Source organism: Saccopteryx leptura, chromosome X (genome assembly GCF_036850995.1).
Source record: "Saccopteryx leptura isolate mSacLep1 chromosome X, mSacLep1_pri_phased_curated, whole genome shotgun sequence".
Taxonomy (NCBI): Eukaryota; Metazoa; Chordata; class Mammalia; order Chiroptera; family Emballonuridae; genus Saccopteryx; species Saccopteryx leptura.
The window spans coordinates 51,986,703-52,010,410 of NC_089516.1; the positions used below are offsets into that span (position 1 = coordinate 51,986,703).

The 23,708-nt window shown below is 35.3% G+C and overlaps 1 protein-coding gene and 1 pseudogene across 10 annotated transcripts in view; one reads left to right on the forward strand and one right to left on the reverse strand.

The window, feature by feature from the left end:
• The window catches only part of CASK (calcium/calmodulin dependent serine protein kinase), a 516,731-nt gene that overhangs the window by 179,980 nt on the left and 313,043 nt on the right, over window positions 1-23,708 (forward strand). The gene's annotated exons all lie outside the window — the stretch shown is intronic.
• On the reverse strand, window positions 14,681-14,826 carry LOC136386549 (U2 spliceosomal RNA; annotated as a pseudogene).

Genomic DNA, 23,708 nt, shown 5'->3' on the forward strand with positions numbered 1-23,708 from the left:
TGCTGTGCAGAAGCTTTTTGATATAGTCCCATTCATTTATTGTATACCTTTACTTCTCTTGCCTTGGGGTCAAATTCATAAATTGCTCTCTATGACCAAGGTCCATGAGCATAGTACCTATGTTTTCTTCTATGTAATTTATTGTTTCAGATCTTATATTTAGGTTTTTAATCCATTTTGAATTAACTTTTGTACAGGATGACAAACTATATAGTCAAGTATCATTCCTCTGCATGTGGCTTTCCAATTTTTCCCAGCACCATTTATTGAAGATGCTTTCTTTTCTCCATTGTGTGTTTTTGGCTCCTTTGTTGAAGATGATTTGTCCATATACAGTATATGTGGTTTTATTTCTGGGCTCTCGATTCTGTTGCATTGGTCTGTATGTCTGTTTTTCTGCCAATACCATGCTGTTTTGATTATCATGGCTCTGTACTATAATTTGAAGTTAGGTAGTGCGATGCCTCCAGCTTCATTCTTTTTCCTCAGGATTGCTTTGGCTGTTCAGGGTTTTTTATGGTTCCGTACAAACCTGGTGATTTTTTAATTCTCTTTATTTTCAAAAATGACATTGGTATTTTGATGGGTATTACATTAAATTTATATATTGCTTTGGGTAATATGGCCATTTTAACAGTGTTGATTCTTCTAATCCATGAACATAGAATATTTTTCCATTTCATTGTGTCTTTTACAATTTCTTTCAATAATATTTTGTAGTTTTCAGTATATAAGTCCTTCACATCCTTTTTTAGTTTATTCCTATGTATTTTATTTTTTGTTGCAATTAGAATTGGGGGTTTTTTAGTTCATTTTTCGAAGTTTCGTCATTGGCATATAGGAAAGCAATAAACTTTTGTGTATTGATTTTGTGTTCTGCTACTTTACTTTATTGGTTTATTGTTTATAATAGTTTTTTGGTGGAATCTTTGGGGTTTTCTATATACTTGTATTTTTAAATTGTGTTATTGTATTCTATTTGCTAGTATTTTGTTCAGGATTTTTGCATCTGTATTCATTAGAGATATTGGTCTGTAGTTTTCTTTTTTGTGTGTTGTCCTTGCCAGGTTTTGGTGTCAGGGTTATGTTGACCTCATAAAATGTGTTAGGGAGTATTAATTCTTCTATTTTTTGGAAGAGTTTGAGAAAGGTAGGTATTAAATCTTCTGTGGATGTTTGGTAAAATATACTAGTGAGGCCATGTGTTTCTGGACTTTTTTTTTGGGGGGGGGTGATGATTGTTTCAATTTCCTCACTGTTGATTTGTCTATTTAGATTTTTCAGTTCTTCATGAGTCAATCTAGAAAGGTTATATATTGCTAGAAACTTATCCATTTCTTCTAGATTATTAACTTTGATGGCGTATAATCTTTCATGGTATTCTAGTATGGCTCTGTATATCTGTGATGTCTGTGTTAACTTCTCTTTCATTTCTGATTTTGTTTATAAGTCTCTTCTCTTTTTTCCTTAGTGAGTCTAGCCAGATGTTTGTCAGTTTTATTAATCTTTTCATTGATTCAGCTCTTTCTTGCATTAATTTTTGTTTAGTCTTTTCGTTTGCTATTTCATTCAATTCTGCTCTAATTTTTTATTATTTTCTTTTTTCTGACTTTGGATTACTTTTGTTATTCTATTTTAGGTTCTTACAGTTGAATTCTAACTTCAAAGCCTATGATCACAGAATATGTGTGGTATAATTTCAGTCTCCTTTAATTTTTGAGGTTAGTTTTGTGGCCCAATATCTAAGCTATCCTTGAGAATGTTCCATGCACACTGGGAAAGAAGGTATAATCTGATGTTCTGAGATGAAATGTTCTGTAAATGTCTATAGTGTCCATTTGTTCTAATGTGTTCTTTAAGGCCAATATTTCTTTCTTTTTCTTTTAATAATTTTATTTTTTAATGGGGTGACATCAATAAATCAGTATAAATATATTCAAAGAAAACATGTCCAGGTTATCTTGTCGTTCAATTATGTTGCATACCCATCACCCAAAGTCAGATTGTCCTCTGTCACCTTCTATCTAGTTTTCTTTGTGCCCCTCCCTCTCCCCCTTCCCTCTCCCTCTCCCCACTCCCCCCGTAACCACCACACTCTTATCAATGTCTCTTAGTCTCACTTTTATGTCCCACCTACGTATGGAATAATGCAGTTCCTGTTTTTTTCTGATTTAGTTATTTCACTTAGTATAATATTATCAAGATCCCACCATTTTGCTGTAAATGATCTGATGTCATCATTTCTTATGGCTGAGTAGTATTCCATAGTGTATATGTGCCACATCTTCTTTATCCAGTCATCTATTGACGGGCTTTTTGGTTGTTTCCATGTCCTAAGGCCAATATTTCTTACTGATTTTCTGTTTGGATGATCTATCTAAAGCTGTCAGTGGTATGGTGAAGTCTCCAAATATAATTGTGTTTTTGTCTATCTCTTTTTTGTTCTGTTATTAGATATCTTACATATTTTGGTGTTCCCCAATTCAGTGCATATATATTAGGAAGTGTGATGTCTTACTTATATAATATCCCCTTTAACATTATGAAATGTCTATCTTTATCTCTTGTTACCTTTGTTGTCTTGAAGTCAGTATTGTCAGATATAAATATGGCAATACCTGCTATTTTTGGAGCATTATTAACTTGGTGAATCATTTTCCAACCTTTCCCTTTGAGTCTACTTTTGTTCCTGCAGCTTAGATGTGTTTCCTGAAGGCAGCATATGACTGAGTTTTCTTTTTTAATCCAATCTGCTACTTTTTGCCTCTTAATTAGTGAGTTCATTCCATTTACATTAGGGTAGTTATTGACTCTTGAGGATTTCATATAGTCATTTTATGTTTTGTTTTCTAGTAGCTCTGTGTCTCCTTTTGTTCTTTTCCTTTGTGTTTCTCTCAGTTGTTTTTGTTACGTGGTATTCCATGCTTCTTTCCTCTTATTTCTTCTTTTTTTAAACTATATATTTTAGTTTCAATTTTTTCACAGGTTGTTACTGTTAGGTTATTAAGAAAAAAATGTTTCATATATACAAGAGTCCTTTGTGTTATGCTCGATCCTCCTTTGCTACTAAAGACCTTTATCCTCTTCCCTTTTATGTTATTGTTGTCGCAGATTATCCTTGTTTTTATTGTAATCTTGTTGGAGTTTTTAGTTGTACTTTTGTGTCTTTTTGTTCTTTGTATTCGGTGGAATATCCCCCTTGAGTATTTCCTTCGGTGGGGATTTTCTGGTGATAAATTCCCTCAGCTTTTGTATATCTGCAAAAGTTTTTATTTCTCCTTCATATTTGAAGGATAACTTTGATGCATATAGTATTCTTGGTTGATATTACCTTTCTTTCAGTACTTTTAATGTTTGAGTCTTTTCTGACTTGTAGAAGTTTCCACTGAGAAATCTGATGATAACATGATGAGCCTTTATTTATATGTTATGTTCTTTTCCCTAATTGCCTTGAGGATTCTTTCTTTGTCATTGATTTTTTGACAGTTTTATAACAATTTACCTTAAAGAAGTTCTATTTGGACTGATGTAACTAGGCATTCTGTTTGCTTCTTGGATCTGAGGATCTAACTCTTTCCATAGGCTTGGGAAGTTCTCATCAATTATTTATTTGAATAAGCTCTCCATTTTCTTCTCCTTTTCTTTTTCTTCTGAAATACCCATTATTCTTATATTGCTCTTTCTGATTGAGTCAGACAATTTTTGTAGATCTCTCTTCTTATTTTTAATTCATGATTCTCTCTCTTATTCCCTCTGTATCATCTTACCTGTCTTTGATATCACTGAATCTCTCTTCTATCTTGGCTGTTCTATTAGTTAAACTTGCTAGCTCATTTTTCAATTCATGTCCTTCATATCTGTTTTTAGTTTCAATTTCCTTGGTGTGTTACTCTTTTTGTTTTCTGAGTTCATTAAAATGCCTATCTGTGGTTTTCTTGCATTTTGTTGAGTATTTTCAGAACTTAATTTTAAATTCTGTATTGTTTAACTCCAATGTTTCCTTGTGACTAAGATTGCTTTCTCTGAACTTCATCTCTTTACTGAGCAGCCATGGTATTAGTTTTTCTTCCTTGGTGGTAGTTGAGAGCAGTATTGTTAAGAAATCAAGCAATAAACAAAAATGAAAAAATAAATATAAACAATAAATTAATAAATGAAAATAAAATAGCAAATAAAAGAGAAAAACCACCAAAAAGAACAAAAACCATAAACAATTTTTAAAAAACTAAAGAAAAAGAAAAACCTAGAAGAAAAGAACCCCCCCCCCAACACCCAAGCAAACAACAGACTTTCAAAAGATTTTTTCTATATTTTCTAGTTAGTGGTGCTAGATTACAAGTTTTAGCTTTGTGAAATTTCCAGGCTGGTCTCTGCTGAGAAGCTGCTGTCATGTTAATGAAAGCAGCATGCTGTGAGGTTTATAGCTTTGGCAATGACTCTCTCAGGCCTCCAGGTGCCCCTCCCTGTGTCTCAGCACACCAGGTGATAACAAGTAGAGCATCTCTGGTCTTTAGAGGAAAGAGTGACTCTGTAGAACTAGCTGTGGGGTATGTCTCTCCCACTCTTCGTACCCACAAGGGCAGTGAGAAAGTATATGGGAGGCTGGGTGTCTTCACTTTGTATTTTTGTGTCTCTGTCCAAATGCAGGCTGCTGGTAGACTGTGGGAACACTGGTGGTGACCCCAGATTCTGCTGCTTTTGTTCAGTATCTCTCCAAATTACCTCAATCTTTCTGCTCCTCCCAGCAGAAGACCTAGTCACTTTGAATTTCCCCCCTCTCCAGAACCCCAGCATACAAAAGCCCAGGCTGTTTGAGTTTCTCTCCTCTCTGGAACCAACCCCATCTTATCTTCTGCCCCACTTCTCAACCCTCCCCACCTTTAGTCCATCTGGTATGTGGATCTTTCAGGCAAGCCTACAGACTGAGCTGGGGTTCCTTCACTGAGTTATAGCTGTTCAATTTTTTAAAATTTCAAGGGGAGAGATCACAGGTATCTCTTCACACCATCTGATGTCATGTCTCCTGGAGATTTCTGAAACAATTTCATTTCAAGTATAAATTCTCCTGTTTGAATTTCTAGCAATTTAAGACTTAAAAAAAATTACTATATTACTATTATCATACCTAGCAAAATCAATAATAATGTCTTAATATCATATATTCAATTGATGTTCATTTTTCCCTTGATTGAAGATGAATTTTAAAGTGCATATTTCTAAATTTTGAATTGTTTTATTAGCTCTGGTAATGTGGAAGTAGATTATAAATTCATAGTTAAAATTACTTCATTATTTCTTAAAAAGGTCAGAATAAAAATTAACATATAAAATTGTTTTTTGTAACATAATTTTTTATGCATTCACCCCAGTTTTGTTTTTTGTTTGTTTGTTTTTTTTTTGCATTCTTTCTGATCTAGATTTAATACAAACAGACAAATCAAAACCATTGATTACTGTAAGATTTAAGGTCCTATGCATCAAAGAGCAAAGCAGTAGGTTTGTGTGTGCCTTGACCTACTGGCTAGGTAAGAGATTGCCTATCTAGAACATGTAAACAGAGGTACACTAGATTTAGTTACATATTTCTGGCAATAAAAGAGAATTACCCGTCCTCCCTAGTACTCAGGTACTCATTGCACAGGTTATGCATATGCTGGATTCTTTCCACAGTTTTATGGCATGACACCAATACAGAGTAGGTGAGGAACGGAGAAACAAATGAAATAAGGTTAGTTGACTTTGCTAATATGTTGACTACTTAGAAACAGCTCTGATATATTTGATGGAGAAAAGGCTAAACCAAACAATATATTTAGGTTATCAGTGAGTTTCTTAATATGGTATCCATATTTGTCTTTGCCACAGAATTTTTATAACCAGCTCTCCCTTGTTTTTTCTAAAGCTGTTAAATTATATGGCCTCATCATGTTACCTATCATTTAGAAAATCCTCAGAACAAGTTGATATGCATTATATTACAAATGGTTGATCAGTTAGCCTGACCAACTGTGGTGCAGTGGATAGAGTATCAACCTGGGCTGCTGAGATCCCAGGTTTGAAACCCCAGGGTTACCAGCTTGAGCATGTGATCATCGTTATAATCCCATGGTCTCTGGCTTGAGCCCAATATCACTGACTTGAGCCCAATATCACTGGCCCAAGGGGTCACTGGCTCAGTTTGAGCTTTCCAGTCAAGGCACATATGAGAAGCAATCAATGAATAACTAAAGTGCCACAACTACAAGTTGATGCTTCTTATCTCTATCTCGCTTCATCACTCTCTCTCTTCCTTTCCCTCCCTTCTCCTTCTTTCCCTCTCTAAAAAAATGGTTTTCCAGTTTAAAGTAGACTCAAATACAGACTCACAGAACCAGAAATTTAGGGCTAGGGAAGATTAGAGCAATAGATTTCAAAAATTTTGCATTGGAAAATCCTGAGTAAAGCTTGTTAAACAAGTGTGTACCCAATCCCCACCCCTGGATATTCAGTTTCAACAAATGTGGGTCCCAAGAGATGATTTACCTTTAAAGTAGGGTTAATACTATTTAGAGACTGTGATGTTGTTTTCCCCTACACACATAGTAGTTTGTTGGAAATCTATATATGTTTGCACTGTATCCATTGCTTTGGGATTATGCTTAGATATGGACTTGTCTGTAGCAGTTTGCTGCAGAATTTTAAAATGTAGATTCAACTTCGAAGACCACCTCCTCCGAAATTAAATGTTTCTTTCTAAGTAACATATATGAGCCTGTCTGTAGTAGTTTAGTTAAGCTATAAATCCTAAATTGGTTAGCCAAGGAATTTTTTTAATTAATTAATTTATTTATTGTGTTTACCTAAATTTTAGTTTCTGCCCGAACGCATCTCCCCTCCACTGTATTCCCCTTAACATCTCCCTTACCCCCTCCCAACAGCCCCCCTTCCCTTCAGGTTTAATTCCATTCCTCAGTTCACATTGTTCCTTGCATTCCTCAAATGAGTGAGGTCATATGATATTTTTCTTTCTCTACCTGGCTTATTTCACTCAACATAATAGTTTCCAGGTCCATCCATGTTGTTGAAAAAGGTAATAGTTCCTTCTTTTTCATGGCCCCATAGTATTCCATTGTATATATGTACCACTGCTTTTTAATCCACTCATCCACTGACGGACACTTGGGCTGTTTCCAGATCTTTGCTATTGTGAACAATGCTTCTGCCATAAACATGGGAGTGCATTTCTTTTTTTAAGTCAGTGATATGGTGTCCTTGGGCTGTATTCCTAAAAGTGGGATGGCTGAGTCGAAAGGCGGTTTCATTTTTTATTTTTTGAGTAGTCTCCATACTGTTTTCCACAGTAGCTGCACCAGTCTGCATTCCCACCAGCAGTGCCAGGAGGGTTCCCCTTTCTCCACATCCTCACCAGCACCTGTAATGTGTTGTTTTGTTAAAGAGCGCCATTCTGACAGGTGTGAGATGGTATCTCATTGTGGTTTTAATTTGCATTTCTCTAATGATTAGTGATGTTTAACAATTTTTCATCTGTCTATTGACCATCTGAATGTCCTCTTTGGACAATTGTCTATTCATTTCTTTTGCCTATTTTTTGATTAGATTGTTTGTCTTCCTGGTGTTGAGTTTTACAAGTTCTTTATAAATTTTGGTTATTAACCTCTTATCAGATGTATTATCAAATAGGTTCTCCCATTGTGCGGTTTGTCTTTTTATTCTGTTCATATTGTCTTTAGCTGTGCAAAAACTTTTTAATTTGATATAATCCCAATTGTTTATCCTGTCTTTTATTTCACTTGCCCGTGGAGATAAATCGGGAAATATATTGCTGTGACAGATGTCAGTGAGCTTACTGCCTATGTTTTCTTCTAAAATGCTTATGGTTTTATGACTTATATTTAAGTCCTTTATCTATTTTGAGTTTATTTTTGTGAATGGTGTAAGTTGCTGGTCTAGTTTTATTTTATTGCGGGTAGCTGTCCAGTTTTCCAAATTCCATTTGTTAAAGAGGCTGTCTTTATTATATAGTATACTTTTACCTCCTTTGTCAAATATCAGTTGTCCATAGAGCTGTGGGTTTATTTCTGGGTTCTCTCTTCTGTTCCATTGATCTATATGCCTATTCTTATGCCAGTACCAAGCTGTTTTGAGTACAATGGCCTTGTAGTATAAGTTGATATCAGGAAGTGTGGTGATACCTCCTACTTTATTCTTATTTTTCAAGACTACTGAGGCTATTTGTGTTCTTTTTTGGTTCCATATAATTTTTTGGAATAATTGTTCTATATCTTTGAAGTATATCATTGGTATTTTAATTGGTATTGCATTGAATTTATAAATTGCTTTGGGTAATATAAACATTTTAATGATGTTTATTCTTCCTAACCTAACAGCAATCAGACAAGAAGAAGAACTAAAAGGCATCCAAATTTTAAAGGAAGAAGTAAAACTATCATTATTTGCAGATGATATGATACTGTATATAGAAAACCCTAGATTCTCAGTCAAATAACTACTGGACCTGATAAATGAATTCAGAAAGGTGGCAGGATATTAAATTAATATACAGAAATCAGTTTTTCATAGATGGCCTTTATCATGTTGAGGTATGTTCCCTGTATTTCCACTTTGCTGAGTGTTTTGATCATAAATGGGTGCTGGATTTTATCAACTGCTTCTTCTGCATCTATTGAAATTATCATGTGGTTTTTCTCCTTCCTTTTGTTTACATGGTGAATAATATACAGAAATGAACACGGTATATGCTTCCACTTGTTTGTATATTCCCTGATTTCTTTTATCAATGTTTCATAATTTTCCGTGTACAAGTCTTTAACATCCATGGTTAAATTCACTAATAGTTACTTTATTATTTTTTATTATAATAGTGAAGGGGATCGTTTTCTTAATTTCTCTTTCTGACAGTTCATTGTTGGTGTATTATAATGCCTCTGATTTCTGTATATTAATTTAATATCCTGCCACCTTGCTGAATTCATTTATCAGGTCCAGTAGTTATTTGACTGAGAATCTAGCGTTTTCTATATACAGTATCATATCATCTGCAAATAATGATAGTTTTACTTCTTCTTTTAAAATTTGGATGCCGTTTAGTTCTTCTTCTTGTCTGATTCCTGTAGCTAGGACTTCCAGTACTATATTGAATAAGAGTGGTGAAAGGGGGCACCTCTGCCTTAAGGGGATTGCTTTTAATTTTTGCCCATTTATTATGACGTTGGCTGTGGGTTTTTCATAGATGGCCTTTATCATGTTGAGGTATGTTCCCTGTATTTCCACTTTGCTGAGAGTTTTGACCATAAATAGGTTCTGGATTTTATCAACTGCTTTTTCTGCATCTATTGAAATTATCATGTGGTTTTTCTCCTTCCTTTTGTTTATGTGGTGAATTATATTGATTGATTTACGAATGTTGTACCATCCTTGCCTCCGCAGAATAAATCCCACTTGATCATGCTGTATGATTTTTTAATGTATTGCTGGATCTGGTTTCCTAATATTTTGTTGAGAATTTTAGCATTTCAATTCATCAGGGATATTGGCCTATAATTTTCTTTCTTTGTGTTGTCTTTGCCTGGTTTTGGAATCAGAATTATACTTGCCTCATAAAAGGAACTTGGAAGTCTTCCTTCCTCTTGAATTTATTGAGATAGCTTGAGAAGGATAGGAGTTAGTTCTTCTTTGAATATTTGATAGAATTCTACAGTGAAGCCATCGGGCCCTGGGCTTTTGTTTGTTGGGAGTTTTTTGATAACTGACTCTATCTCATTTGGTGTAATTGGTCTGTTTAGGTTTTCTAATTCTTCCAGACTGATTTTTGGAAGATTATATGTTTTAAGGAATTTGTCCATTTCACCTAGGTTGCTTAATTTTTTGATGTACAGTTCTAGTTCTTCATAGTATTTTCTTACAATATTTTGTATTTCTGTTGTGTCAGTTGTTATTTCTCCACTCTCATTTCTAATTTTATTTGAGTCCTCTCTCTTTTTTTCTTGCTGAGTCTCTTTAAAGGTTTATAGATCTTGTTTACCCTTTCAAAGAACTAGCTCTTGCTTTTAATGATCCTCTGTATTGTTTCTTTAGCCTCTATGTCATTTATTTCTGCTCTGATCTTTATTCTTTCCTTCCTCTACTACCTCTGGGCTTTACTTGCTGTTCTTCTTCTAGCTCTTTTAGATGCAGAGTTAGTTTGTTTATTTGAGCTTTTTCTAGTTTCTTATGGTATGCCTGTAGTGCTATGAACTTTTCTGTCAGGACTGCTTTTCCTGTGTCTCATAAATTTTGAGTTGTTGTATGCTCAATATCATTCGTTTCTTGGAATTTTTTAAATTTCTTCTTTGATTTCATTGTTAACCCATATGTTATTTAATAACATGCTATTTAGTTTCCACGTATTTGAGCATTTTTCACTTTTTTTGTGGTTAATTTCTAGTTTCATGCCATTGTGATAACAGAAAATGCTTGATATGATTTCAATCTTCTTAAATTTGTTGAGACCACTTTTGTGCCCTAATTATGTGGTCTATCCTAGAGAATGTTCCATGAGCACTTGAAAAAAAAATGTATATTCTGTTGCTTTAGGGTGATAGGTTCTGAAGATATCTATTAAATCCAGTTGATCTAGTGTGTCCTTTTAAGTCTGCTGTTTCTTTGTTAGTTTTCTTTCTTGAGGATCTATTTAGTGACGTTAGTGATGTATTAAAATCCCCTACTATTATAGTATTTCTGTTGATCTTGCCCTTTATATCCATCAAAATCTGCTTTCTATATTTAGGTGTTCCTGTATTAGGTGTGTAGATATTTATAATGGTTATATCTTCCTGTTGGATTGCTCCGTTTATCATTATGCATTGATCTTCTTTATCTCTTACTATATCCTTTATTTTAAAGTCCATTTTGTCTGATGTAAGTATTGCTATCCCAGCTTTTTTTTTTATTTCTATTTGCATGAAGTATTTTTTCCATCCTTTTACTTTTAGTCTATGTGTATGTTTGTTTTGAGGTGTGTCTCTTGTAGACAGCATATGTGTGGGTCCTGTTTTCTTATCCATGAGGCTACTCTATATCTTTTGATTGGATCATTTAGACCATTTACATTTAAGGTTATTATTGATATGTAGTTGTTTATTGCCATTTTATTCTTTAAAGCTATCTTCCTCTTTTGCTATATTCTTTTCCCCTTTTTTTCTGTTTATAACAGGCCCCTTAACATTTCTTGCAGCATTGATTTGGTTGTAATTAATTCCTTGAGTTTTTTTGTTGTTGTTTTTTGGGAAGCTTTTTATTTCTCCTTCAATTTTAAACTATATCCTTGATGGATTAAGTAGTCTTGGTTGTAGGCTCTTGTTCTGCATTACTTTGAATATTTCTTGCCATTCCTTTATGGCCTCAAGTTTTGCTGTTGAGAAGTCAGATGTCTTCCTTATAGGGGCTCCTTTGTAGGTGATAGCCTTTTTTCTCTAGCAGCTTTTAATATTTTCTCTTTATCTCTTAGCTTTGCTATTTTAATTATGATGTATTTTGGTGTGAATATCTTTGGGTTTTTCTTTAGTGGATTTCTCTGTACTTCTTGCACTTGTGTGACTTTTTCCTGCATCAATTTAGGGAAGTTTTCAGCTATGATTTGATTGAACCAGGTCTCTATCCCTTGTTCTTTCTCTTCTTCTTCAGGAACTCCTATGATGTGGATATTGTTTCTCTTTAGGTTGCCACAGAGCTCTCTTAAAGTTTTCTCAGATTTTTTTATTCTCTTTTCTTTTTGCTGCTCTGCTTTTGTGTTTTCGTTTATGTTGTCTTCTAAATTGCTGCTTCGATCCTCTGCCTCGTTCAGCCTGCTTTTAATTGCTTCTGGTGTAGTCTTCATTTCAAATATTGTATTTGTCATTTCTTTTTTTTTTTTTTAAAGATTTTATTTATTCATTATAGAGGGGGGGGTGGAGGAGCAGGAAGCATCAACTCCCATATGTGCCTTGACCAGGCAAGCCCAGGGTTTTGAACCAGCAACCTCAGCGTTTCCAGGTTGACGCTTTATCCACTGCGCCACCACAGGTCAGGCCTGTATTTGTCATTTCTAACTGGTTCTTCTTTATTATTTCAATGTCCTTTTTAATACTTGTTATTTCTTATTTATGTGTTCACTGTGACCAACCATTTTTGTTCTAAGATCTTTCAGAATTCTAATAACCATTATTTTAAACTCTGCATTCTGTAGTTTGCTTATATCCGTATCACTCAGCTCATTTTCTGGGTGTTTCTCTTGTTGAGTCATTTGGATTGCACTTTTCTGTCTTCCCATTTTGTCTGTGTTTCCCTGGACTTTTCTGGCTGGGGCTTGGGGCAGATTAATGGGGGTCACTGCCTGTGACTGGTTCTTATTTACCTTTTGGGGGTTATAGGTGATCCAGATCTGTGTCTGCTTCTGCTGGATCCAGGTGCTATTGTAAATATCAGCTGTACTCCTAGGCTTGCTTTGATCTACTCTTGGCTTGGGAGAGGTTACTTTAAAAGTTCAAGTTCCCCTAAAATTCGCTTTCTGTTGTCTTATTGCTGGCTAATTGTTGGGCTCAGTACTGTAATTTAGTCATTAGGTACAGTATTAGATGTGGGCTACTTCTTAGCCTCAGGTGTCATTCTATCCAGACATTTTAGCTCCTGTTGTGTGGTCTGTCTACCAGGCTACCACCGCTGTTGCAGCCTGGGGTTTTTGGGCTCAGGTGCTGCTGGTGCCAGCCCACCTCCGCCACTGCCACTTCCCTGTTCAGGCTTGCGCGTGCCCGCATGCCCATTTGGACCACTTCCGGGGATTCCTTGGTAGGCTCAGATCTCAGCGGCCTCCTCGGGGGTCACGCGTGCCTTTTTGGATCACCACCAAGGTCACCTATGCTCTTGTTACCGCTGAGGGTGTATCCACACCCCGAGGTTTGCACACCACCCAGATTAGTGCAGTTGCTGGTGTGACTTCCCTTGTCGCTGGAGGGCTCACACACACCCGAGCTTTCCCCATCAGCTGCCACTGGCGGCTCTGCCTCCACTCAGATCACTGCAAGGGTGCGCCCAGCCACAGGCAGGTTTGCGTGCCTGCCCTGATCCCCACGGCAGCTAGGCAACTTCCACCATAGCTGGTGGGCTCTCAGGCGCTGGCACGTTCCCCCTCTGTTGACTTTTGGGCCTCCGCCCCGCCAAGGGTGGGCCACTCAGCCAGCAGGGCTGTGTGTGTGCCTGGGATTTCCCATCAGCAATGGCGGTTCCCAGCTCTGGCCGGCTTGCGTGTGGTCACTCGAACCTCCGCAGCCATGCCCTGCTGCCTCCGGCCTGTCTGCCCCAGGCATGCACTCAGCAGTAGGGTGGGTAGTGTATCTTAGACCTCTGCACTCCCTATTTGTGTCCCTAACATGGTGCCTGGCTCTAAGCACCTTTGTTCTAGCTAGAGTAGGGGAGCCTCTGGTGGATGGGGCAGTTTCTTTCCTTTGCTGGTGATGCTGGTTTATCTTAAATTTGGGGAATGACTCAGCCCAGGGGTTAGGGCAAGGGTTGGGAAGCTATGGCTCGTGAGCCAGATATGGCTCTTTTGATGGCTGCATCTGGCTCGCAGACAAATCTTTAATAGAAAAAAACAATAACGTTAAAAATATAAAACATTCTCATGTATTACAATCCGCTTATTTCCTACCGCTCATGTTCATGGTTGCGGGTGGCCTCAGCCAATCACAGCTGTCCTCTGGGACAACCAAATTTTTATTGGATAATGCTTAATGTGCACAGGTTGTTGTACGGCTCTCACGTAATTACATTTTAAAATATGTGGCATTTATGGCTGTCTCAACCAAAAAGGTTCCCGGCCCCCGGGTTAGGGTGTCCTCCTGGAGCTCCGGGAAAGTGGCTGTGAGCAAGGCTCTCCATGCAGTTCCTTTAATACGGAGCCTGGATCTGAGAGTCCTGCCTCCTTCTCTCAAACCATGTCTAGGCTTTTTTCTCAGCGAAATATAGTTCATCAGCCCCTTCCAGGCTCCAGGGCTTTAGGCTGGGATTCCGGTTTTGGGGATAAGGGCCTGCAACTTTCTGGACAGCCCTCCCCATTGTGAAAGTTCCTCCCAGGTGCTGCTCCCTGCTCCTGGGAGCAGGGCAGCCTTCTCCACGTCTCCGCTTTTCCTACCAGACTCAATGTGGGTTCTTTGGTGGTCCTGGGCTGTAGAATCCTCCTAGTTCAGTCCAAAATTTATCTTTCACATTTGGTGTTCTCAGATTTAAGTTGTAATTTACCTTGGTTCTGGGAAGTGGTACTCTGTGGCCATCTTGTCCCCAGCCAAAGAATTTTAATGACCTTCTTTTTGAATGATTACATATACCACAGGGAGAGATTTATACTAGTTAAATATAGATTTAAAACACATCTTACATGAAAATATAAGTTTGTATCTTTTAAAATAATATTAGTAGTTTGTATTTTTTAGCTCACAACAGATAAATAGACTGAAGGCACTTTATTTTTTAATTTTATTTAATTTTCATTGGTCTGTTCAAACAATATTAGCAGTATTTTTGAGATCCCAATAGAGATAGACTGAAGGCATTTTTATTTTTAAATTTTATCTAATTTTCTTTTGGTCTGCTGTTTATGCTTGGGGATGGTAGTTTTTGTGGAATTCATTTATGCTGATAGAGTAGAATTGATTAGTACTTACCAGCAATCTTGCCACTTAGAGTAAAATATATTTGTTTCATATCAAGCAAGAAAAACCTAGACTGTAGCATTTTTATTTAAACTGATAAGAACAAATACTACCCTTGATCTTAGTCAAAAGGCCTAGAAGCAATGCATTTTAGCTTATATGAAGATCTGCACATATTTTTATTGCTAGTCCAATCTACTTTCATTTTTTTGTTTTTATATGTAATTATATAAATTGCTATTCATGCAGCACATATTTATTGAATACCTAAGTGCTGGTTAATAGCAAATGATTGGAAAATATTGTTTGGTCCTAGTAAACATTAGAAACTTGATACTTATGTCAATTCAATAAGATAAAATATATGAGAAGATCTAGCTGGGTGTCTTTATAGACCTTTGATAAATACTAATGGAAAGAGAAAAAACTTCTATATAATTATAAACATTTTAAAATTAAACGTATCTTAATTAGCTTTACCACTATATTAAATGTTTAGTTAAATTTTAGTTTTAAGAGCTATGTGTCAAGAGTCCCCAAAATCACCCTTAGCTTTGATGATTCACTAGGAGGACTCAACATAGAGTCATATTCACAGCTATGATTTATTACAGCTGAAAGCTATAAAGCAAAATCAGCAAAAGGAAAAGAAACATGGGTTGAAGTTCAGGGGCACCCAGGCACAAATTCCAAGGGTTTTCTGCCAGCAATCTGTTGTGACAACACATGTGAAATGTTGCCAACCAGGGAAGCTCATTAGAAATTCAATACCCAGTGTTTTTTGGGGGAACTTGTTATGTAGACACTCTCTTCCTGGCACATACCAAATTCCAGACTCCCAGAAATAAGGAAGGTGTTTAGGATATATCATAGTGTTTGGACAAATAGATTAGACACGGTGAGCTACTCTTTTCAGTTAGGAGGGGTGGAACTCATCCAAATTTCCAGGTGTCAGTCAAGAGCCAATCTTGCATGCAGATTTTCCAAGCTTTTCAAAAGATAGTAGTTTAGTTCTGCTATGTTAACTTTTTTTCTGCACAAACTAAAATAGGGATAAATAGAAGAATGGTTTTGAGTTAATAAACTCCTGGATCTGCAAGCAAAATATAATTACCTATACAAATAATTGCAGAGTTTAAGTTTTCTTTTAACTTTTAACTATAATTACTATATCAGTTTGACATCTATTTAAATTTTTAGGTATCATAGTTTTTGTACAAAACAAATCCAAGATTGAGATATGACAGTATTGAATAAATTTTAAGTTTTGATTGCTACATTTGACAACAAACTATACTTTGTTGCCTGCTATCTTGGAAATGTATTTGAAGGTGTCACTCTGGTAACTTTTTGTATATGAAAGCAGATCTTCAACCGCTAATAGGATTTTGAATAAATTTATGTAGATATAAAATATGAAGAAACTTAACTTTGTTATTTAAAAAAACTAGTTTGTTCATTTAAAAGTAAAAATTATGAGCAGTTTTTTGTGTTGACTACCTTTAATAATACACATACTTTATAAAAGCTTAGAATTTATGGAAAATGATAAGAAAAATACAATTTGCCAAAATTAATCATAGTGAACATTTCAAAACATTTTCTTCTACTTACAGTCGTTATCACAACTGTACTAAATTGAGATCATTTTATTTTTGCAATTTTGTTTTCTGGTTCATTTTACTTAATAATTTTAAGCATTTTTCTATATCATTAAATATTTTTAGGTACATCTTAATGACGACATTAAGGTGTCTAAACTATATGCATGTACCATATTTAATTTAAGAATTTCCCTATTGAGACGTGTTATTGGATATTTCCACTGTTTTTTGTTTTTCCCTATTAAAAATAATGTTATGACTAACAATATTCTTGTACGTAATTACTTGTTCACACCTTGATTGCTTTATTTCCTCAAAATAAGCTTTTAGAAATAGAATTTCTAGGTAAAAGAATATATGAATACATAGAAACATCTGCATCACACATAGAATTAATATTTTTATAGACTGTATTACATTTGGGAAAAAATACATACACAGAACTATATACCTTAAGGGATTATAGAACTACAACTCAGGTCAAAAAATGTCAATATCAGCCAGCATCTCAACAGTCTTTGCATTCCCCTTTCTAATCACAACTCCCTACCTCTCTAAGAATTAATTTTAATCTACACTTCACTTTTATGCTTTCATATCTTGATCAGCCAGTTAGGTGTCCTTAAATAATATAATTCAGTGTTAACTGTCTTTTGAAATCTTATTTAAATGGAGTCATACAGTGTAGACTCTTATGGTCTGTGAAACTAATCCAGGTTGCTTTATGCTCCTTCATTTTATCCATATATAATATTACAGTGAACATTTGCAATTTATTTTAATGTTAATAGGAATTTGGGTTTTTTCCAGATTTAGCTGTTTGGAACAATGTTGTAGTCAACAATGACATACATGTATTGTGGTACACCTAAGTACACGTTCATGTAGTATATAGACCTAGGAGAGGAATTGTTAAGTTTTAGAATTTATACAACTTCAGTTTTCCTAGATAATACCAAGCTATTTTCTAAAGTAGATGTGTAAACTGACCCTTTAACTATGGTGTATGCCTTTCTAAGTTGATTGAAGTCCTGGTTTTCCTGTACTTCCCCTGCTTAAAAAGCTTGTTGTTAGTTCTTATTAACAGAACCTTCCTTTTATTCTCATGATTGTTTATCTTTCTTGTACATCCTTGCTAATACTTGGCATTGTCATAATTTCTTATTTTTGCCAATTGCTGTGTAGTAGGATCTCATTGTGGCTTTTCCTGATTACTCTTTCCTAATTGCCACTTAGTGACCTAGCTCTTCATTCTTGTAATGGTTTCTTTTGATTAACAGAAGTTTGTTATTTTAATATACTCTAATTTATCATTCTTTTCTTTTATGATTAGTGTTTTTTTATCGTTTAAGGAATAATTACTACTCTGAAACAATATAGATTAACCTCCTATGCTTTCTCATCCAGCTATAATTGACTTGGGGTGCACTGTGAGGTAGCAATCCAATTTCATTTCTTTCTATGTAGATATTCAATAGTCTCAGCAAAATTGCTGAAAAGACTGCTTTGCCATACCACCTTTGCCATTAATCAAGCATATATGTGTGATTATTTCCAGGATCTATCCTGGTCCATTGGCCTATTTGGCTGGCATGGTGCCAAGAGCACATTGTCTTTTTTACTATAACTTTATAGTATGCCCTGGGAACTAGTAGATCAGGGCCTTCCGCCTTGTTCTTCTGCAGACATATCTTGAGGAATGTACTTATCTATGCATTTTCCATATACATTTTACACTCAAGTTGTCAATTTACACACACAGCCTGTTGGGATTTGCCCTTAAAATTATATCAAATCTTAATAACTTGAGAATAATTGGCGTTTACAATATTGAGTCTTTCACTTTCATGAATATGGTGTCTACCTTCCCATATATTTAGATCTTTGATTTCTTGCAATAACACTTTATGTTTTTCTCCGCAGATGTTACATACATCCCTTGCTAGATTTTTCTTAGGCATTTGCTTTTAAAGGTAGATCCTTCTCTCTTGCTCTTTCCCTCTCTCTCCTTTCTCTTTCCTTCCTTCTTTGTTTGACTTTGTATTCCTTTCTATTCATCAAGCTTCAGCAATCTCAATAATTTATCTGTAGTACTGTTTGAGTTTTCTGCATCCTTGATCATATCATGTATGTGTGTGAAGAATTTTTATTTCAGTTCTTTTTATTTTTTATTTTCTAGCCTTTACTGCAGTGCATTAACATCCAGAACAATGGTTATAGCAGTTTTCTATGCTTATTTCTGATCGTGTGTGTGTGTGTGTGTGTGTGTGTGTGTGTGTGTGTGTGTGTAAAAGAGAGAGATAGACAGGAAGGGAGAGAGATGATAAAAGCAGCTCTGGATGGATAGCTCGGTTGGTTAGAATCTCATTCCAAAGTGCGGAGGTTGCCAATTTGATCCCCAGTCAGGGGCACATACAGGAACAGATTAATTTTCCTGTCTCTTTGTCTTTCTCTCTCCCTGCCTCTCTTTCTAAAAAATAAGTATTTATAAATAAAAATTGAAGCTTTCACCAGGTAGTTCAGTTGATTAGAGCATCTTCCCAAGGCACAGAGGTTGCCAGTTTGATCCCTAGTAAGGGCACATACAGGAACAAATTTGTTCCTGTCTCTCTCCCTCTCTCATTAAAATCAGTCAATCAAATCAATCAATCAATAAAATAAAGAAGAAAAGAGAGAAGCATCAACTCATAGTCGCAGCACTTTAGTTGTTTTTTATTGAATACTTCTCATACGTGACTTGACTGGGGGTCTCCAGCTAAGCCAGTGACCTTGGGCTTTAAGCCAGTAACCTTTGGGCTCGAGCCAGTGACCATGAGGTCATATCTATGATCCCATGCTCAAGCCAGTGACCCCATGCTCAATTTGGATGAGCCTGTGCTCAAGCCAGGACCTCAGGGTTTCAAATCTGGGTCCTCATCATCCCAGGTCAATGCTCTATTCACTGTGCCACCACCTGGTCAGGCTTGATCTTTTTATTTTTTTCCTAAGCCTGAATGGATGGTGTATTGTTACCAAATATTGCATAATTGGTTTGTTTATATTTTGTTTAGACTTTTTATGTCTATATTTATGAGAAGGTTGTAATATAATTTTCATATATACTGTCCATATCAGGTTTTCATAGCTAGATTATGCTAGCCTTATAAAGTGAATTGGGGAGTATTCTCTGCTTTTATGCTGTCTTTATATAATTGGAAGAACCCACCTATAAACCCACCTAGGCCAAGACTTTCTTGTGAGGAAAGTTATCATTTCTGATTCAATTCCTTAAATGTTTATAGGAATATTCAGGTTATTAATTTATTACTGTGTCATTCTGGTGAGTTATATTTTGCTAGGAATGAATGAATTTTATTTAAACTTTAAACAATTTTTGCATAAAGTGGTTCATAGCATCTCTGCAGGATCCTTTTTATTCTTAATACTGGTAATTTGTACCTTTTCTTTCTCTGACAGTTTTATTAGTCTTTTAAACAACGAGTTTTAGCTTCTTAAATTCTTTTTATTGTGTTTATTTTCCATTTCAGTGACTCCTGCCTATTATTTCCATTCTTCTCTTTTGAGTTTAATTTTCTGGGCTTTTCTCCTCTTCCTTTTAATTTTAACCATTTTGTATCCTTGAGTTTTAGATGTATCTCTTGTTAAAGACATACAGTTGTTTTTTATTCTAGACTATCAATCTTTGTCTTTTAACGCTTTGAGTAGTGAGTTTTTTTCATGCTCGCTAATCCCCAGGAGTGAGTTATTTAAAAAAAAAAATGAAATTAGTTCCAGTTACAATTTTATTAACTTAAACTCATATTTGTTTGATGACCAATTTATGGAAACAAGAAGAACATACATTTGCCTTTTTTAATGTTGCCTTACACATGTATGATCGTACTCTGGATGGTCAGGAGGCACGAGGATGTACATGAACGTTCATACTACTAAAAGGGTTAATTGTAACATTTAGTCCACTTACATTTAATTATATTTTGGAGTAGTTTGATTTATATCAGTGGTCTTTTGATTTGCTTTCTATTTGTACATCTCTTGTATGCTTCTTTTTTCTGACTTTCCTGATTTATCTGGAAAAACTTATTATTTTTATCATTCTATTTTCCTCTATTAATTTGGAGGCTTAAGTACACTTGTCTGTTATATTAATGTGTACATCAGAAATAAAAGTATGACTCCTTAATTTATCATATTTTAATATTGATACCATTATTGTCTTCCTGAATAGTATAAGCACTATAGAACACATAAATTCTATATAATGCCTTCCTCGACTTGTAGGCTATTGTTTTTGTGTGTTTGAATTATATTTGTATATATAAATATATAAGTTAAATGTATTTACATCACTCTATTTTATTATTTTATTCATTTAGATTTACCCTCCCACTTGTCCTTTCATTGTACTCTATTCTTTCAGCCTCCTTAAGGTTTAATCTGGATTCATTTTCCTTGTTTCAGTCTGCTGGGTGCAAACTCTCCTTTGTTAGTTTCAGAATTTTCTTATACCCCCTTCAATCTTGAAGGATATTCACTGAGTCGAGAATTCCAGATGGGCATTTTCTTTCATTAGATATCATTCCACTGACTTCTGGCTTACATGGAAATTGAGAATTCAGCAAGCAGTCTGTCACTTCTCTGAGGGTAATCTGTCTTTATTTCTCAGATTATTAAAAACAATATTTTCTTCGTAGTTTGTTTTTTTTTTTTTTTTTTTTTTTTTTTTTATATTTTATTTTATTTATTTTTAATGGGGTGACATCAGTAAATCAAGATACATATATTCAAAGACGACATGTCCAGGTTATCTTAAAGTTCAATTATGTTGCATACCCATCACCCAAAGTCAGATTGACCTGTCACCCTCTATCTAGTTCTCTCTGTGCCCCTCCCCCTCCCCCTTCCCTCTCCCTCTCCTCCCTCCCCCCCGTAACCACCACACTCTTATCAATGTCTCTTGGTTTCACTTTTATGTCCCATCTATGTATGGAAAAATGCAGTTCCTGGTTTTTTCTGATTTACTTATTTCACTCCGTATAATGTTGTCAAGGTCCCACCATTTTGCTATAAATGATCCGATGTCATCATTTCTTATGGCTGAGTAGTATTCCATGGTGTATATGTGCCACATCTTCTTTATCCAGTCATCTATTGATGGGCTTTTTGGTTGTTTCCATGTCCTGGCCACCGTGAACAATGCTGCAATGAAAATGGGGCTGCATGTGTCTTTACAAGTCAATGTTTCTGAGTTTTTGGGGTATATACCCAGTAGAGGGATTGCTGGGTCATAAGGTAGTTCTATTTTCAGTTTTTTGAGGAACCACCATACTTTCTTCCATAATGGTTGTACTACTTTACATTCCCACCAACAGTGGATGAGGGTTCCTTTTTCTCCACAACCTCTCCAACATTTGCCATCACCTGTCTTGTTAATAATAGCTAATCTAACAGGTGTGAGGTGGTATCTCATTGCAGTTTTGATTTGCATTTCTCTAATAACTAAAGAAGATGAGCATCTTTTCATATATCTGTTGGCCATCTGTATTTCTTCCTGGGAGAAGTGTCTGTTCATATCCTCTTCCCATTTTTTTATTGGATTATTTGTTTGTTTGTCGTTGAGTTTTATGAGTTCTTTGTATATTTTGGATATTAGGCCCTTATCTGAGCAGGTGTTTAAAAATATCATTTCCCAATTAGTTGGCTGTCTGTTTATCTTGTTATCAATTTCTCTTGCTGAACAAAAACTTCTTAGTCTGATGTAGTCCCATTCATTAATTTTTGCTTTCACTTCTCTTGCCTGTGGAGTCAAATTCATAAAATGCTCTTTAAAGCCCAGGTCCATGAGTTTGGTACCTATGTCTTCTTCTATGTACTTTATTGTTTCAGGTCTTATGTTTAGATCTTTGATCCATTTTGAGTTAATTTTAGTACAGGGGGACAAACTGTAGTCCAGCTTCATTCTTTTGCATGTGGCTTTCCAGTTTTCCCAGCACCATTTGTTGAAGAGGCTTTCTTTTCTCCATTGTGTGTTGTTGGCCCCTTTGTCAAAAATTATTTGACTATATATATGTGATTTTATTTCTGGGCTTTCTATTCTGTTCCATTGGTCCGAGTGTCTATTTTTATGCCAATACCATGCTGTTTTGATTGTCGTGGCCCTATAATAGAGTTTGAAGTCAGGTATTGTAATGCCCCCAGCTTCGTTCTTTTTCTTTAGGATTGCTTTGGCTATTCGGGGCTTTTTATAGTTCCATATAAATCTGATGATTTTTTGCTCCATTTCTTTAAAAAATGTCATTGGAATTTTGATGGGAATTGCATTAAATTTGTATATCGCTTTGGGTAATATGGCCATCTTAATTATATTTATTCTACCTAACCAAGAACAAGGAATATTCTTCCATCTCATAATGTCTTTTTCGATTTCCCTTAACAATGGTTTATAGTTTTCAATGTATAAGTCTTTTACATTCTTTGTTATGTTTATTCCTAGGTATTTTATTTTTTTTGTTGCAATCGTGAAGGGGATTATTCTTTTGAGTTCATTCTCAAATGTTTCATTGTTGGCATATAGAAAAGCTGTTGACTTCTGTATGTTGATTTTGTATCCTGCGACCTTACTGTATTGGCTTATTTTTTCTAGAAGTATTTTTGTGGATTCTTTGGGGTTTTCGATGTATAGGATCATATCATCTGCAAAAAGTGATAACTTTACTTCTTCTTTTCCAATATGGATGCCTTTTATTTCTTTGTCTTGTCTGATTGCTGTGGCAAGAACCTCTAGTACCACATTAAATAAGAGTGGAGAGAGTGGACAACCCTGTCTTGTTCCTGATTTAAGGGGGAAAGCCTTCAGTTTTGTGCCATTTAGTATGATGTTAGCTGATGGTTTATCATATATGGCCTTTATCATGTTGAGATATTTTCCTTCTATACCCATTTTGTTGAGAGTCTTAAACATAAAATTGTGTTGTACTTTATCAAAAGCCTTTTCTGCATCTATTGATAATATCATGTGATTCTTGTTCTTTGTTTTGTTGATATGGTGTATTATGTTGACCGTTTTACGTATGTTGAACCATCCTTGAGATTCTGGGATGAATCCCACTTGATCATGATGTATTATTTTTTTAATATGTTGTTGTATTCGATTTGCTAGTATTTTGTTTAGTATTTTAGCATCTGTATTCATTAGAGATATTGGTCTGTAGTTTTCTTTTTTTGTGCCATCCTTGCCTGGTTTTGGTATAAGGGTTATGTTTGCCTCATAAAATGTGTTTGGAAGTATTGCTTCTTCTTCGATTTTTTGGAAGACTTTCTGTAGAATAGGAACCAAGTCTTCTTTGAAGGTTTGATAAAATTCGCTGGTATAGCCGTCTGGGCCTGGACTTTTATTTTTGGGGAGGTTTTTAATGGTTTTTTC